At 53.0% G+C, this 14,280-nt stretch overlaps 1 pseudogene; it reads left to right on the top strand.

Annotated features, from left to right (window-relative positions):
* Positions 1 to 405: 405 nt before the first annotated feature.
* Positions 406 to 608, top strand: LOC136327760 (small nucleolar RNA U3; annotated as a pseudogene).
* Positions 609 to 14,280: the final 13,672 nt, after the last annotated feature.

Below are 14,280 nucleotides of genomic sequence, written 5' to 3'. Positions count from 1 at the left end.
CAGAAACCCCGCTGGCCTGCTTGTAGCCAGGTTCAGCATTGGGCCGTCAGTCGCAGCTGCCGTACCTGGCTGGCCAGGGTGACTGTCACCTACAGTTTCTCCACAGGACAGCAGGCTTTGTAGACTTTGCCAAGATTAGCCGTGCCCATTGGACTGGAGGGAGGGCTGTTCCCCCCTGTTTCTACTCAATAGGAAGGCGCTGCTGGCCCCTGCATGTGGAAGGGAGCCCACCTGGGAAGGGGTCTGCAGGCTGGGCCCCCATAAGCATGTCTTTGTAGAACGTGCCCTGTTGCTGGACAGGGCACTTGAGGAGGCGTGGTGCCCAATGAGCCCCTGGGAGGAGATTGAATCATACCTGCTAACCTTGACATTTATGGGGCATTTGAACAAAGAGTCAGCAAGCTCCCGGCTGAAGTTTCTCACCTGTTTACTAAGTGACTGCAAGGTGAAGGGTTTTTAAAAAATATATACATACTACCCCGAGGAGGAGTTCTCTTCTGAGCGTGAAGCCGGCTCTTGGTGTTCCTTATGCAACTGCCTTTTGCCATTGATGATTGTTCTTCTCTTCCTTTGGGAGAAAAAGAGGGAGAGGACACAGTCTGAGTGGTCAAAAAAAATATATATATATATACACATACTGAAGGTTTATAGGACGAACATTTCATGGCAGCAAAAGCCGTCTGTTCTGTTGGGTTCTACCTCTTTCTGCTCCCCTCCCCCAGATCTCTACACTTCTGCCCCCTCTTGGCTGGGGCGCTGAGCTTCCCCCAGTGCACCTCCTGTCCCTGCCTCCCTCTCCATCCACATGGTGACAGTCCTCTGATCCGTGTGTGGTCTGGGCAGGAGCTCGGTTTGATTCTGTGTCGTTCACATGAGAGAGTGGGCTGTGACAGTGGAGAGGCACCAGGAACGCCTGAGGCACCTCAGGACTCTGCCAGGCTTTCCCAGGCTCCTAGCGGGTCCAACTCATTTCTTGTTATTTTCCACACCTTTTTTCTCCCCTCCTCCGTTATTAGTATTTCACCCACGTGCTTTTAATTAATGAAAGGGTGAATGCAGAAGCCAACTGGAGCTTGTATTTCATGTCACTTGGAGCCAGCATTTGTCACCTGTAAAAGGATTACCTTCAAGGAACTCACAAGGCTCTCACTGTTCCAAGGTGCGCCGGTCGATGGGTGAAGATGGGCACAGGAGCGTGTTCCATGCGGGGCTCCTCTCTGTGGCTCCCATGAGCGAAACCTAGGGCCTGATGGCATCTTCTGCTGGGCTCTCTGTTCCACCCTCAGCAAACCCCTCCCACACGCTAGTCTTTCCCCCTTACCAATGGCGGAGGAGGAGGAAAAGGAAGTGAGACGGACAGGGTGAAGGGCATACAGGGGGACAAATAAGTCAAAGTGCCCCTTAGAAGAGGACATAGACATGGTACATGAGGTCAGAGAGGAAAGCCCAGAAATCCACCCATTCACTTAATAGTTCTGGGGCATCTACTCTTTGCCAGGCATGGCGATCAGTACCATGGACGCAATGGGGTGAAAACAACCACGGTGTTGGCTGTCAGGAATGCGCCCTCTGATTCAGAGTGGACTTGCTCGGTCTCCCGTGTGCACACGGATTAACCTGGGGACCGCAGCATCAGGATGCTGACTCAGCGGGTCTGGGTGGGGCCTGAGATGCCACATCTCTAACAAGTGCCAAGGGGGTGCTCGTGCTGGTGGTCCATGGACAACACGTCAAATACCAATGATCAGGAGGCAAAGGTTTTACAATTTATTTTTATTGAATTTATTGGGGCAAAGGTGAGTCTTGAGGGGGCCAGAAATCCTGGAGGGAGAAGGAAAACATGAATGGAGCCAGCAGCCAACCTGGATGGGAGAAGGGGTTTTAGCCCAGAAGGAGGCGTAGGCATTAGAGGAATGGAGAGAGCAGCAACAGACACGGAGGGGAAAGACAGAGACTATAACAGAAAAAGAAAGTCGGAGAGAGAGACTGTGGTGGGAGCTGGCCAAGTGGTGGAGAGAGTGAATTCTAAAGATGAAGAGTCAAGGACTAATGCTGCTCTTCCTCCAGAAATAGGTCCCCCACAAAAGCCAGGTGAGACTGCTGAGGCCATCAGCCAAAGCCAGAGGAGCGAGGGAGTCAGGCCTCTGACGTGGGGCCGCCCACCATTCGGGGAGAAGAAAGAGAGAGACAGAAACAGAGCACACCAGTCATACCCAGCTGTGATGCACCAGCAGTAGGAAGAGCCAGGATGGCTTGGTGAAAAGGACCCGCTATAGAGAGAAATGATGGCGCGTTCTGCTGTGGAGGAGATCCTGTAACTCAGAGCAGGTGGCTGAAGGCCAGCTGGTTCTTCAGGGACCCCCTTCACTAAAGAGATGACAACAGTTTGGAGTCAGCCTGGTGATACACAGGCACTATAAAAACGGGCCTTTTGGGATGACTGATGGTGCTTGAAAATAGTTCTCCCTCACACAGTCGAAATATCCTCCCTGCAATTTAAAGTCATGAGTCGGTTAGGTCTGAAGGAATGAGGCTGTCTGCTTCTGCATCTCCATCGCTACCGCCTCGGGCAGAGTGCGGGCAGCTGGGCCAAAGGTGGTGCCTGGGGATGGATAGACCGGAGGTGTGTCTGGATGAACCTGCCCCCCAGAGTCTCCCCTTCTCAATTCTTCTCCTGTCTCGGCGTTCAGTGAGTCCCGCTAGCCCATAATAACAGTGATGAGATGCAGGGTCCTGTGTCTGGCTCCCGATAATGAGAAGAGTCTATGCAGCCAAGCGTGGGGGCCTGTGGTTCAGAGGCCGTGTTGCCTGAACTCTGTTGCTGTTGGGAAAGCACATCATTGGGAAGGGAGAAAGGACCCTGTCTGTGTGTGTCTGCGCCTGACCGGGCCTGTCTCCTGGAGGTCTTTGCTCTTTCTCCCTCACCTCTCAGGTGGGTTTTCTCCGGGTCACTTGCTCTCATCAGCAAATGAGACAGTTGTCACTAGAGAAGGAACAGCAGGCAGGAAGGGCAAGGGCCTCCCATGGAGGAGAAAGCGGTGGACAGCTCTCCTCTGTCCCCATCCCTAGAGAGAGAGGGCTGGAGTGTGGTGGGGTCGGTCAGATGCAAGGCGGGGGTTCTACAAGAGCAGTGAGTGTTGGGGCCGTAAAGACCGTGAGACTGCCCGGGGCTCCAAAAGGCAGGAGAGCTTCCATTTCTCTTGGGTTGTTAGAGCATGACCCACATCATGACCATGTGAGGTTACTTTTCTCCTTCTGATGTCATTTCTTTTACCTCTGTCATTCGGGATAGCCAGGGACCCCTCACCAGCTGCGGAGTTGATGGTGTCCATGCTTCGCATGTTGAAAGCTACCCCACCTCAGGCCTTGACCTCCCACGTGTGAGGAAGTCCCAACTCTCATTGGCTCAGGCCCACCCAGGTTCACAAGGATAACCTCCTTAAAGCCCACTGATTATGGGCTTCAATCCAGTTTACAAAAATGTCTTTGCAGTAACACTTCGGTGAGTGCGGAGCTGGAGACCTTCACCTCACTAAGGAAAACACATACCACTGACAATCATACCCACTGACCAGTGAGCCCCTTGAAAGCAGGGACCACGACTCCATCTCTGCACTCGCAGGCCCGGCTCTCCGCTGCCACACACTGGTGCTCCATCACTCTTTGTTGAATAAATGCCTCCGTGCAAGTCAGATGAAAGAGTCCCTTGAGGGTCCTTCTAAGTCATTTGAGTTTGGTACCGAAGGCAGTGGGGAGCCATGGCAGGGCCTGGTCAGGAGTGGAGCACAGCGGCTGCTTTCTCTGCTGCACCCTGTGCCAGTGGGCCACTCCTCCCCGAGACAGGGAGGCACAAGTCTGATGTCCCACGCCCCTGGGGGCGGGGTGGAGGCTCCCGCTTTAGGAGACATTTCTCCCGAGTCCTTTTGAAAGGGTAGAGACTCCCTGGGGAAGGTGTGGCAGACAGGCTGCTAAATTTAGTCCTCTGCCTTTTTACAGAAGCGCACCAAACCATTTTACCCCAGAACGCCACCCAGGCTTTTGAGGAGGAACGCGAGTCCCGCAGGTGGCTGAGGCAGAGGGTCCTTCTCAAATGTGACCTTGGGGGCTCCTTTCTTGTGGCTGCTACTCTGGGGAGGGGGTAGTTAGATCATTCCCACCTGTGGCTGGGCCGTGAGTTGGACAGGGCTGTGGCGGGCACGCGGGCCCCGTGTGCAGAGAGGAGGGTCCCTAGCCCCGGTCTGCTCTCCCAGGGAGATTAGCCCTGCTGCAGTAGGGCTCTTCTCATCCTGATCCGAAAACAAAGGACAAGGCACCTGACTTACGGCTACACGTCAGAGCCCCTGCACAGCCTCCACGCCCCAGAGCCTCCGTGGAACCCTGCCAGAGCCCCCGGCTGCATGGAGGTCAGGGTGTTACCTCAGAGCCGAGGCCTGTGTGCCCTTGCTGCCCTTCCAAAGCCGGCTCGCCCCACCTGGGATGGAGCCTGGGACAGAGCCAGGACGAAGGGCCACCAGCAGCTCTGGACATGGAGGAACATGGTTATTCTTTCAACGCTCTGATCAGTGAACTGCCTTGGGCCCCCTCTGCCACCTACTGATGACATTTTTGCTTTTGAAAGGACTTGCTATTACTTTCAATCACATCACTATTACAATTCTCAATGAGATTGGGGGGTTTTCCTGCTGCTTCCAGGATTCCTTGAGGATATTTGAAGATTCCCCACTGGGTCTAAAGACCAGAGATTGGAGCCTCCCACATGGGCTGTGTGATAACACTGGACCCGAGGACCGGAGAGCCCTGGAGGGGCCGCCTCAAGCGAGTTCAGTTCCGATCAGTCCGGCCCACACTCCCCCTCCCATGCCGTTCCCTGTGAACAGAAACACCAGTCGTGTGTGCTGTCCTCAGGAACAATGCCAAGCTGGGGAGGGAGACACAAATCGTGATACTACGGGTGGTTGGGCAACGCTACAGCTGTGCCCAGGGCACCAAGTGAGCCCGGAGGAGAGCACGGAACTCACTGTGGCCAGGATGGGCCTTGCAGAGGGGGACGCACCTGCACTGAGAAAGAGTTTCCAGGTGGCAACGAGGATGAGGCGAAGCAGAGAGACGGCACTGGAAGCAGAGGGGGTGGAACATGTACAGTCACTGAGCGGAAAATCACCCCGGTGCCTAGCCCGGAGGTGCGGGAAGGCAGAAGGGAGAGCCCAAAGGAGGAGCCTCTATACCTTTATATGGAGAGGAAGAGGCGTGGTCAGACGTGGTTTTGCGGACACCTCCATCGGCTGCGTGGAGGACAGAAGGAAGCAAGGCCAGAGGCGGTTAGAAGAACTAAGCCTGCTGTGGGATTGAAAGGGGGTATGTCCTTGGCCATGGAGAAGGGAGGACAGCTAAAGGAGGTATTTGAGGGACATCATCAGGCCTCGAGGGTTTGGATTCTGCCTCCTTGAGCACTTTGAGGCAGCACACCTGGCGCTGTGGGTTTACTGCTCCAATCGAGGCCAAGTCCTTCCTGATGGATGTGAGCACGTCCTAGTACAGCTGCCGCCCCTGCCCACTGAGCGCGGCCTCTCTCAGCTTCAGGGAAGCTAGCATCCAGACCCCGGGTGCAGGCTGCGCTTTGCGGTGTTGGACCTGACTCATTGGACCTCAAATGCAATGGGCCAGGAGTAGCTGGTGTGCGGAGCCCCGGCCTCCTCCCCCAGGCCCCTCAGCCCATGCTGGGCCTCTCAGCAGAGCCCTGTGCAAGCTTGGGGTTCCCTTCTGAGTCGGGAGGGAGCGGTGCCCACTTTAGTGGTCTAAGGGTGCAGAAGCTCCAGGTAAGCCATGTCTGCGAAGTCCGCGGGCACAGTGCAGGCTGAACCCTCACCGTGCTGGGCATCTGTTTTCTCGTCTGACAGAGGAGCTAACATGCTCTCTCCACACGATTCCCTCTGGAATCTGGTGGCTCTGGGCTGTGGCCGGTGGGGAAGCGACTAGGCAGGGTCAGCCATGTGGCGTGGGTGCTGGGATGATGGCCGGGATCTGACTGCTCTCAGTCCCACCCCTGGAGGGCCCCACCCTGTCCTCTCATCCTGGGGGGCCTCTGGAGCAGCAGGTGGGTGCCCAGGTAAAGCACCTGCACCTACTAGAAGCCGCTGCTCTTCAGACCAGGGAAAGAAGGAGGGTCGGGGTTCACCTCTCTGCCCGCTCCCAGCCCAGAGGGAGAGGCAGGCGTTCTGAACGCCCCTACCCTCACCTGGAAGGTGTCCCTTTCCCCCTCAGGAAGGGGTGAGGGCTGCCGGAGTCAGAGCTGCCCTGCCATGAGCTTACCGAGGCTCCAGCGAGAGGCTGCTCATCGCCCCCAGGAGGCAAACACTGAGATATAAGGTAAAGCTTTATGGGGAGCGGAGCGCTTAGCAGACAGTCCCGAGGTGCTTGATGCTTCTCCTCACGGCCACTCCATAAGGAAACGGGGCTTCGGAGACTTCCCTGGGAAATGGAAAGCTCTCTTTAAATAGCAAGGGGACATCCTGAGGGTGGGGAGGCACTTCTCGGGGGCTAGGTTTCCTGCGAGGACATGGAGCCCCACTGCCCAGGCACCCTGATGGGGAGATCCCCTTGACGGGAGCCTCATCTGGGTCTTTAAGCCCACACGCTCAGCTTCCCTGTGCGCAGGTGGAGGTGAGGAGGGGTGGGAGTGGGACAAAGCATGCAGAGGAAGTGTCACTGGTGTGACTTCTTTTCTCAGAATCGCAGTGAGGAGCGGGCAGCTCTCTGTGGTGCTCTCACACGCCCCTGACCTGCAGGGAGCACCCAGGTGGGTGGGGCCGATGTTTTGGTTTTCTTTTCTTCTTTTTTTTTTTAAGATTTTATTTATTGATTTTAGAGAAAGGTGAGAGAGAAAGGGGGTGGCAGAGGAGCAGGAAGCATCCACTCATATAGTAGTTGCTTCTCCTATGTGCCTTGACAGGGTGAGCCTGGGGTTTCAAACCGGCGACCTCAGTATTCCAGGCCAGCACTCTATCCACTGCACCAGCACAGGTCAGGGGGCTTTATCTTCCTTTTAAAGACAAAGAAACTGAGTCAGAAAATGGCCATCTCGGTGGACAGAGAATGGAAGTGGAGATGAGCAGGCGTGGGTTCCGGTCACCATCGTGAGTAGGCGTGCTGAGCCCCAGACCCACTGCTTGGGAAACGAACACTTGTTGGATGAGAGGGGAGCTCTCTGCTGCAGTTTGGGGAACACATGTGCCTCTGGGCCCTCCACGGGGCTGCTGTGGGGCCGGGAAGCTGGGGCTGCAGAATCGCCGTGCCTGTTCCCATCAGAGCACCACGCTGTCATCTGTCATGTGTTGGGATCCCACGTGGAATTCCATTTGAGGACAGGGTTTCTCAATTCACAAAGTCTATAAAACCACTGGACTCAATAGTGTCAAAGTCCCTTCCATTCCTTCCATTTCTCAATTCCGGCTCTCCAGAGTCAGGTGTCCTCTCCACCTTTACTCTGGAAGAGCTTCTGCCCCAGAGGGGCCCTCTGCCCCGGGCTGACCCTCTGCCCCCAGAGGGGCCCTCTGCCCCGGGCTGGCCCTCTGCCCCGGGCTGGCCCTCTGCCCCCAGAGGGGGCCCTCTGCCCCGGGCTGGCCCTCTGCCCCGGGCTGGCCCTCTGCCCCCAGAGGGGGCCCTCTGCCCCGGGCTGGCCCTCTGCCCCCAGAGGGGGCCCTCTGCCCCGGGCTGGCCCTCTGCCCCCAGAGGGGGCCCTCTGCCCCGGGCTGGCCCTCTGCCCCGGGCTGGCTGCCTTCACTTTGGTCAGGGGCACCTGCCCCAGGCAGTGGGGTGTGGACGTCCCTGTGTCTCCAGGGCCAGACCTGCTGGCTGACTCTGTCCTGTCTGCCATCAGGCCCTGTAATTATGTTTTATTTTCATATCAGGAAAATACATTTTGGGCAAGAATTAAGTTTTAGTTGACATATGAGGATTTATTGCCTCAGTTTTATTGAGTTTGCTCCAGTCTCCATGCCTGCTGGGTTGTCTGGGGAAGCAAAGCTCTGAGGTGCCTGTGACAGGCGGACAGGGGACTGGCGAAGCGGAGAGACAGTGGGCCACGACCAGAATGGAGGGACATTTGAAAACCAACTACGGTCTTCCACTCAGATTGCCTTCGTTCAGCCCCCAAGGTCTCCTGCCCACACCTCAGGGTCAGGAGGATGCCAAGCAGGCATTGTGAACACCCACGGAGTGATCTCTAGGTCCCCGGAGAGGCACCAAGAGCCCAGGCTGACAGCAGCTGCGGGGCTGGCTCGGGCAGTGGGGTTGGCTCCGTAGGAAGCAGTGCTGGTGATGGCGATGGTGGCTTTGGGGTCGTGGCTTGGCCGTGGCAGCCGTGCCTGTCAGAGTGAGTGACATGGCAGAGGTGTGGACCCAGCGTCGGCGGCAGCCCCTTTAGTTTTTGGTGTGAACACTGACAGAGCATCACTCGGGGGACGTTAGGAGACACCAGCTGTCATGTGGTGACAGAAATGGGCATCTGGGGCATTGAGGTTATTTTGGTGAGGACAGCACCAGAGTGAGCCGAATCTGACACTGAGAGACAGGGACAGGGCCACACAGCTGTTCTCGTGGAGTCCAGGAAACGCCGTCTGGTGACATGTGCGTGGAGCGTGAAGGGGACCAGAATTCCCATCGAATGGAAGGGTGTGGAGTGGAAGGAGGCATGATGTGCCTGGGTCACGGTGGTCCCCGTGAAGGCTGGAGCGGGGGGGGGGGGGGGGGGGCGCGTATGTCCTGCTAAAGCTGGAGCAGCCACACCCAGCTTGAGTGGATGGAAACATGTTTCAACCAAACCAGATTGCCAGGAATCTCAGGAATGTCACTTTTCTTTTTACAAAAAGCAGACATTTCTGAAAAGGCAGAGACGGTGCTGGCCCTCTATACTTAGTGAAAGGACGAGGAGCCAGGAGGCCCTTGGAAAGATGATATAATGAGCCAGATTTCTGATGCCTCGGGCCCAGCTGTGGGCTCATCAGGACCTCCAGGGACCACTCTCCCTCTGCACCACACCCTTGCTGTTCTCTTGACAGATCCCTTTCTTTTCTGTCTCCAAGACCAAAGGGGTATTGGCATGATTTGTTCCCACAACTCAATTTAGTTTTACTCTGTTCTATTCAACAAATATTTACTGAGTAAGGCAGCCCTGAGCCCGGGTGTACAGACTATGAGCCGGCCACTGTTCGAGCTCATTGTAAACCCAACTGTTTATAATTTCTAAAGGCATCGAGGTGGGAGAAGACAGGTGCACACATGTCAGCCACACACACACATGTGCACAAATATGTACTCACACTTGCACATGAGCATGCACATGCACACTCATGCACACATGCACCTTTCAAGGGTCGTCTCCCTCTAAAGTATATGGGGGAAGAGAAGGGGTAAAAGCAGAGGTTGCTGCTGTCCTCACATCGTTGAGGAGGCTCCCCCCGTCTCCCCACCGCAGAGGGATGAGAGGGAGGCAGGGGACACTTGGTTTGATCTGTCCCTTCCTCCTCGCAGTAGAACTCTAGGCTGTGTGAACTTCACCAAAAGGCTAAGGTAATTAGAGGAAGTTACATGTTGAACCAGAGAGGCATATTCAAGGCCTAATCCCTGCTGCCTGTGAATGTGGCCTTATTTGGAAATAGGGCCCAAATGCAAACAAGTAATCAGGATGAGGTCACACTGAATCAGGGTGGTCCCTATCCAATGACTAATGTCCATACAGAAAGAGGGGAATTTGGACACAGACACAGAGAGGAGAACAGTACGTGATGGCAGATGCAGAGGTTGAACTGAGACAGCTATGAGCCAAGGGACCCCCACCCCCGTGAGTCCCGTAGGCACCACGAGCCAGGAAGAGTGAGGAAGGGCTCACCCTGACTGCTGCCAGGGCGGCCCGGCCCTGCCGACACCTCGATTCTGGTCTTTTAGCTTCCAGAACTGTGAGACACTGCTATTCTGTTGATTAAGCCTCCGTTTGTTATGGCAGCCCTGGGAAACGAACACAGACAAAATCACCCCACAGAAAGGAAGAAACGTAAAGCTGTAGCTCAGAACCGTTGTTCACCCAGTGGAGGAGAGAACCTTACCCAAGGAGCTTGGTCGTCGCCGGGACCTCCTCACTGGCACACCTCCACCCCACTCTCCCTCTCTTGTGCTCAGGACTGTCTTTGTAAATGTCCCTCCTTTGGTGGCTCTCCACACATCCAAATGTGGCCCACAAGGGTCAGTCTTTCCCCTGAATTTGCCACCTGCCCCAGCAGTTCATTACTTCCTATTTTATTATGCATGTTGAAGAGACAGCAGGTGAGAACCTTCATCATGACAATCCCAGGATTCTGCCTCTCGGGAGCAGGGGTGGGGGCTGGGATGGACCTAGGTTCCACGTGTGGCACCTGTCATCTGGCCCCCAGTGTCCACTGCAGACCACATCATAGTTCTCTGCTGTCTAAGGGTCACACACACATGTGCACACACTCACAATCAGAATGGCTCCGAGCTCCTACCTTCTCTCAGTGCAGGGCGGCAAACTCTTGGCTTGGGATTCCGACTGAGTCACACATGCTCTGCTATTTCTTTTCTTGTCTGGAGCCCTATGCCTCCCACCATGTGAGCGATTCATAAAACAAAAAATAGTTAGTGACAGGTTTGGAATGCGAGCTCCCCGGAGTAGGAGACACTTTACAAGCCTGCCAGGGCTGCAGTCTCCATTCAGGTTGCATATTTCTCCCACTCTGCAAACCTAGGGACCGAGCCGACGCCTGGGGTCAAGCAAGATGGAGAAGTGAGTGATTCTATTATTGGACTTAGTAACCTGGGAATGGAGAGAAATGAAAAGAATTTGTTTTTCTTTTTTTTTTTAAATCACAATTTCTATTTTCATCTCTTCCTCGGGGATGACGCCACGCTCAGGTTACTGATGGCAGGTACCCCGGCCCTGCCGCGGTTCTTCCCTGCGGACCCGAGTCCAGGATCAGAGACGCAAAGGGCGGAGTCCACGTTCCTGAAGGCGAGGCAGCTGCCCAGTGGCTGGCCGCCGGCCGTGGACAGCTGGCGCCCCACCATGCTGTGCTCAGGAAGCAAACGCCCTTCCCACCCCCACCCCGCAGTTCAGCTCTGTTTAAATGTCTCATTTTCTCTCCTGGGCCTTCGGGCAGATCCTCTCTTTGTGCTGCTCTTTCTCTGTCCCTCCTGTTGGCTGATATGTTCTTTCTGCCCTGGGTTTTTCATTCCACTGCCCACCCCTTTCTTTGCCTGTACTTACTATCTATTCAGTTTCTCTTGATAACCGGATCATTTGGTTTTTGATTGTAGAGCATTAGACGGATTTAAAGAGGTCGGTGGATTGCGTTCTAGACTGCAGGCATGCCCGCCCACGATCACTACAAAGCGCGGCGCACTGTGCAGGCTGTTCGGCCGCGGGAGCCTTGGGCCCTGTCACTTCCCCGCAGGCCCTCTAGGGGCGCCCTTGGCGCCGCCTGGCCACAGCCTCACTCCAGACCCCGACGTTTTCACCTGGAGTGGAGCCCGCTCTGTGTGCACCTGTAGGGTGCCTCTGCCTCCCAACCAGTGAGGCTTCACGCCCAGGGTTTGTTTCCCACGCCAGACTTTGTCAAGCGGAATTCTCTTTCCTCTTGTTATTAAGCTTAAGATAGAGATCATGGGTGACTCAGAAAAATAACAAAAGGTTCATGGTACCTCTTCCGGGCTTTGGTCCAACTCCTTTTTGAATAAAGAGAGTGCATGTTTGGGAGGGGTTGTAGGTGGGTGGGTGGTGGGAAGGTCATGAGGGAACTGCCTGATTAACACTGAAGGTTAGGGAGCAGGGAGCTGGGGTCAGATTCCCTGTGAGGGGAAAGCCCCAAGCACAGTCTAGCTCAGGCATGGCCAACAGTTTTTGCCCCTGGGCCAGATTAGAAAGAAAACTTTTTTCACGGGCAGAACAAAATATTAAAATTAAAAAATGTTAAATACAAAAATGATTCATTTAAGTAAACAAAATTTGATTATGAAATTTGTTTATGAATAAATGTGAGTGAAAAAAATTTAATATACAATATTATTTTAATAAAAATATTTTAATAAAAATATAATTACATACCATATCAATATCCAAACTGTATCACAATCAATCAAAACAATATTTAATTAATAGAATGAGCTTGAAGGGGTTATATTGCAAATAAAACAATTATTTTGTTTTACAAACAGCCTGGACATGTTTTCAGTTATCAACTGCAGCTATTGTCTATGCTACAATGCCACTTGATTCAGCACACTTGACCACAAAAATAACGAATTGTTTGACCTTGGGTGCGCACTGGCAAACTCTGCCTAAAAGAATGTGGGTTTCACATGGCCGCTAAATGTCAAACAGTTCATATCGAGTACAGACAAGTTCAAAAGTTGTAAATCTTTATAATTAATTAAAAAAAAATAAGTATCACAAATCCATTTGACCAATTATTGGAAGTTAACCCTGGATTAGTCACATGTGGAATTCTTTTCCACGTATCACTATCTTCTTAAATATCTCGATTTTCAATAATAAAAGACACTTCCGCTTCTGAGTAGCTGAGATTTTACCAGATGATGGTTCTTAAAATTAGTTTTAATCCACTTTGGTTCTGGGAGGTGGAAGTTGGTATGTCCTCCTACTCCAGCGCCATCTTGTCTTCCCCCCTGTAGCTGAGATTTTAAAGTAGTGGGGAATATTAAAAATTTAATCATAGGCCACATAAACTCAAATATGCAGCCAGATCTGGCCCGCGGGCTGTATGTTGGCTATGCCTGGTCTAGCTATTTGAATGTGGTTTTGTTTAAACCTTTGTGTCCTCGGTATTCTCATCTACAAAATGAGAATGGTAGTACGTAACTTAATAAGGCTATTACAAAGAGTGAATGAAAATGTATAAATAATATACACATTAAATATACATAATATACTTTCTTTGGCCTTTCTCATTATATATGGATATATCATATAATATATATGCATATAAATGAACAACAACAGTACCTGGTTCTTGGTAAATGCTAAGTAAGTATTGTGTTTATCCTGGCTATGATTGTATAAGAAACACAGCCCTAGAGACATAGACCCTTGGGCTCCATAACGTACTTGCTGTACAAATGTAGTCAGTTATTTAATACTCTATTATTATTGTTTATTATTTATATTAGCTTATGTTTTATATATTATTATTTATGATCAGTGAGGTGTGATCTTCGAGCCTACCTACTCTCATGGGGAAACGGGGTAGAAAATTGCTGCTCTGCCTCTAGCATGGGGTCTGGTGAGATGGAAGAAGGTGGTGTTGTGCTAAGTGATCGGGCACGTGCAAGGGCAGGGCTCCGGGCAGGTGCGTGCCCATGTGGACGCTGCCCCTTCCCACCACCAGGCCTCTGTTCAGCTCTGCACCCTCTGTCCTCACACTGTAACCCCGCACTGGCAGCCCAGTGCCCACCAGTGCTAGGAATCTGCAGGTACACTAACTAGTACTTTCCTGTTTCCTGTAGGAAGTGAGGAGAGGTGTGGTGTCAATTGTTTGCACCTGTGGTGTCACTCTGGGCAAGTCACCTGACTGCTCTTTAATGGATAGGGTTGAACCAGATGACATGTGGGCACTGCCAACTCGAGCATTCTGAGACTCTGAAGGTGCCAAAGGACACAGGCAGGTCCAAACGACAGATGCCAAGTCTGGTTCTCTCAAATTCTAGGACTAGTCTCAGTCATGACACTGAAGCAGTAATCCAGGACGGAGTGGGTGCAGGTATCATTCTAAGGGCTGGGTTGGTAAGCCTGGTGGTCAGCAAGAGTCCTTGCCATGTGATGAGCCACAGGTGACATCAGTTGGCAATTACCCACACACAGGTTCACCAGTAACTAACAGGGATATACATACATGTGCAGTGCCCGAAGACAAAGGATCCTTCTACTCAGCAGACATGTGACTTAATCTGGCTGGCAGGGACATGCTGTTCGGTTTCCCTGAAAGATCCCTGGCCAAGGACCCCTCCCTCGGTCACACTGGGTACAGCCAGCTGTGTTAGGGTAAGTGTGTCACTTTCCTGTGTTGGATCTTGACACACTCATCTGTAAAATGGGACAGACAGTGGTTGAATAAAGATCAATTCTGAGGCTCTTTTTAGCTCTGACATTCTACAAGTTCATTATTTCCTTCCTTCTAGATACCTCTGGCTAGCAGCCCAGACTCAGGCTGGTCGCTGTGCAAGATCCTTTTAGCTACTTCCCTACCAGGCCTTTTC

Source organism: Saccopteryx bilineata, chromosome 2, assembly GCF_036850765.1.
Source record: "Saccopteryx bilineata isolate mSacBil1 chromosome 2, mSacBil1_pri_phased_curated, whole genome shotgun sequence".
Classification (NCBI taxonomy): domain Eukaryota; kingdom Metazoa; phylum Chordata; class Mammalia; order Chiroptera; family Emballonuridae; genus Saccopteryx; species Saccopteryx bilineata.
This window is presented reverse-complemented; position numbering and strand designations above follow the sequence as displayed.